This window comes from Cariama cristata, unplaced genomic scaffold (genome assembly GCF_000690535.1).
Source record: "Cariama cristata isolate BGI_N322 unplaced genomic scaffold, ASM69053v1 scaffold532, whole genome shotgun sequence".
Classification (NCBI taxonomy): Eukaryota; Metazoa; Chordata; class Aves; order Cariamiformes; family Cariamidae; genus Cariama; species Cariama cristata.
In genome coordinates, this window is record NW_009604193.1 from 15892 (window position 1) to 20305 (window position 4414).

The window sequence follows — 4414 nt, forward strand, 5'->3', positions numbered from 1 at the left end:
GGTGAAAGTTAATCAAATACTCTACTGTTTTCTTGGTCAAAACTAGTACGTTACTGAGAAGACAGTCCAGGGGAAAGCATTTGTTTATGTATCGATTGGTGGGCTTTTTCATTAATGTTGGCTGACAGTTCTGTTTGTTTGTTTGTTTTTAAAATCAGTGATTTTTAAATGTTAGAGCTCAATCAGTATGATTCATACAAGATAGTTATTTCAGCTTCATCTTCCACTCCTTGCTCAGGCAAATCTTCCACCAGAGTCAGCAGGTGATTTAGGAGATTCCCATGCTAGTAATAAAGGATTGAGCCAAGGGTGGAGGGGCTGGGGTAAAAAACAACCTTCTTATTCATGGATGTTTCCCTTCTAATATTTGAATAATTAGTTCTAGTGCTACAGCCAATTCAGAGAATCACTGTAAAATTCATACTGGTTAGGTATGTTCATAAAAGGTACAGAAATGCCAAGAAATTGATTAAATAAACCATGCAGTAGTAATTTTAATTCATGGCACAAATGCCACAGAGTGATACAGATGATAAAACCATAAACTCACGAGAAATAATTAGGCCTAGAGACATCACCCTGCAGTTTTCATATTGGAAAAAATCACTTCATTACTCTATTGGAAAGGTAATTAATTGGGAATCTTTTATGTTGCCATCTTCTCTACACAATTAACTGAAACCAACAGTCTCTGTGCAGTTAATAGTTCAGAGATTCGCTCATGTGGCAGAGAGCCTTTCACCTCCAGGTTAATAGCCTGAATTATGAGTAGGTTGGTACAGACCACTGTTTGGCAACCTGTAGTAGATGACTCGGTGATCTCAGTCAGGTTTCTCATTCCTACAAGGAGTTAAAAAACTAACCTGAGACTCATCTGATGTCTTCTGTGCGTTTCTTGGCCCGCTCACGAGGTGGCTTAGGACACTGTCACTCCTGCAGCCTGTACCGTGACTGTTTATGATTGCGCAGAAGACTTTGCTGTTCCAAGTAATAAGAGTATCGGCATTTTTTTGAGGTATGGTGCCAGTCCGTACAAATGAAGTACTCATACATGAGGGAACTCTTCATTAATATTCCTAAGTAAATAATTAGTAGGAACATCATTTAATCATTGCAAATTGGCAGCAAAAGCAATCGTTTGTTATTCTTTATATGAAATAGTCTAGTGGAAAACAGGCTTTGATGAAATTTTATCCCTCTGGCTTGGTACAACCTGTTTGGATCCAGGTACAGGGACATGCATGGTAGCAAAGTTTGAAAGATATATGGTAAACCAACACTTATATACATATAAAGTTGAGATAAATTTCTGATACAACCTTCAAACTGTAACTAAACACTTTAGCAGCCACCAGATGAAAAATATTCCCATCAACATTTTTCTTTATAACATGATAAGAAAAGCCAGTCTGATATACACTGTTTGGCAAACAAATTAACTGCAAAATCTACATTTTCATTTGTTGTTTTGTTTTGTAATGCACATGTTATAAGAGATGAGATTAAAAAGTTTGGTAAGTTAACTCCCTTGGTGCAATTCAATGTTTTAAAGATTCAATGGATATACTGAAGAGAAGAAAGTGAGAAGCTTTTCCATCTATACAAAATCCTAATGTGCCAAACTGTTTCCAGTGAATGAACAAAACAGTTAAATACACTGACTTTTTATTAGGATTTGCAAAATCTATTAACGCACTGTAACTTTGCACTATTTTGTAAGAAAATAAAAAAGGAAAAAGAAAAAAGAAACTGAAAAAGAAACAGAAAAAAAATCTAAAAATAGATGCCAAATGTATAGTTTGTAAAATACTATTTTTCTTATATAAGGTGTCATCACATTGTGAATCTAACTGTGTTACTGTAAACTGTGAAAAATGTGGTGTACTGTTGTGACACAGCCTACCAAGGGCCATTTCTAACACACGGTTTTGTCACCTGGACTTGTTTATATGAAACATATTCATAAATCTGAGATCACTTTTATACTTATTTTTTGTAGACTATTTTTCCACATTTACAACACAACTGTTATTTTATATCAAACATTAGTTTTGCTTTAAAATATGATTTGAACAGGTGGGTGGGTGTCTTAAATGTGCCAGAGATTCAAAACTGTAATGAAGATAATTCAGAAACTATTCTTTGCCAAACTGTAATGCTACTGAAATCAAAGATGTTTTGTTGAACAAACAGGCACACTGTCAATAAATGACAGTTTCTGTTCCATAATAATGATTATAGTGTTACATTTGCTAGGATAAATGCCTGGTAGTTATGAGCTGCATTTCCCTTCTGACTTTCTGTATGTTGGGGAAACAAAACTGGGTGCCATAGCTGAATGTCACAGATATTCAGCCACTCGCATAATGTGCTACGGACTTGACCTCTGAAATGTGTTGATGAGAATTAGGAGAAAAACCCTTAAGCTGCTTGTCCTGATTCAAACTCACTTTCTGTGGTGGGTCACGTGAAAATGGGATGGTTGGTGCACGCAGGACTGATACAACCTGAGTAAAGGTAGTAAGTTCTGTAGGTAGAACCAAGGGACCACATTTACTCTCCGAGTGCAACATCAGGACCAAAGTCCCTTTCTTGTATGTTTGAGCTTACACACATAGCATTGAGTGGGATCCGATATGAACCCTTGCTCCATGTTCTCAGCTAATGATATTCCTTGTACTGACAACTTAGTCTTTTATGTGTTTTATATAGTATATATATAATGCATAAATTCATGTGTAAGAAATAGTAACCATGGAAAGTTGAATTTTAATAAAAATAATGAAAACCATTCTTACCTGCAGGCACATTTTAAGATGCCATGTTAAAAGGAGATCTTGTAAAAAGCTGTATTTTTTATTTATTAGTGATTGTATATTTTGCCCCACGATCTAGGCGTTTTATAACAGGGATTCTACCACACCCTTTCTTTGTTCACTTTGAACAATATCATCACCCTGAGATGCATCTGAAAAATGTAGAGGTTCAACCACTGATGTTTTTCAGTATTTTTTTAATTTGATGTTGTTGTTAAACCTTCTTCTGGTTACCTACTGCTATGTTCAGAGTTTTCAACACAATTTGACTGTGGTCAGAAGACACCTACTGTATGAAACTACAGGTAACTGTAACCATTTCAAGGACTTTCATCATTTATGTGAAATTAATATTTCAGAACTCTGATTCCAAGATGGTTAACAAGCAGCTCGCTGACTCTAATTTATTGAGCACTGGAAATCTCCCCAAAGGATAAACACTGAGTTATGTAAATAATAGTGCTCTATATAAGCCTAACAAATTGTTGTAATAGGTATATTTAAAATAAAAAGAGAACATTCTAAGTGTACTATAGTCTTTGATCATTATTTCATAGGTCTAATGTCATTCTTTTTCTTCTTGCAGTAATTCTCATCAAGAGCCTGATCTAAAGATTGTTACTAGTCGTGCCGATGACTTCTGGCTGAGATCTCGTAAACAGAATTTTAGTTCTTTTTAAGCTGTCAGACATGAAATTCTTGTAAGTGTTCAGGATCAGACTGAATTCATATGGACTGTGGCGTGAATTTGCTGTGTACAGCAAGCAACACAGCTGAATCAGTATGGTACTACAGTTGATGTTACTTTGCCTTGCTTTTCAGCAACTTAATTATGCAGCACTCTTTGAGCTTTTTTGATTTTTTTAATTTGATTTTTCTGAATTTACAAGACATTTGCTACTGGAAAATGGGCTTTATTAGGTCTATGTAATCTTACAAAAGAAAATTATCTTTAAAAGTTCTCAGAGGAGTAGAGTAGTAATTTACATGCTCATATTTCATTGCCTTATCTACTGTACAAATAACCTACTTTTGCAGAGCTTAACTGTATCTAAAATAGGGTTAACACAGTGGTGTCAGTTTTATTTTTATATATATTTGCAAAAAATTGAAATAGCTGCCACTGAAACACATGTAATAAATAATGCAGTTTTCCCAGTAGAACAGATCATTTGATCCTAGTGATTGCAGAGTTTATCCAAAACAGAATATTATGTGCAGCTTGAAGAATGGTTGGGGTCTTCAAAAATCCTTTTCCTTTCTATCAGACAGGCAAATGTTCTTTCCTCCTGAGCTAATAAAACTTTGCTAATTTGGATACATTCTTTAAAAGTTTATTTAATGTATGCCATTTACTTAAACCAAACTTATCATCATCTTGAACTCATCCCTGACAAGTACATAGACAGACTGAGTTTTAATAGTGGAAAAAATAGTGGGAAAGAAGTCCCCGCCACATTTCATTCCTACCCCACTTCTAACTTCTCCTTCTTGCATTTAAACACCACATCAAAAAGTCAATCTAGGACAGAACATACAACTTTCTGTCTTTAAAACAGAACTTTTTTTTTTTTTTTCTGAAATTATCCATTTCTTCT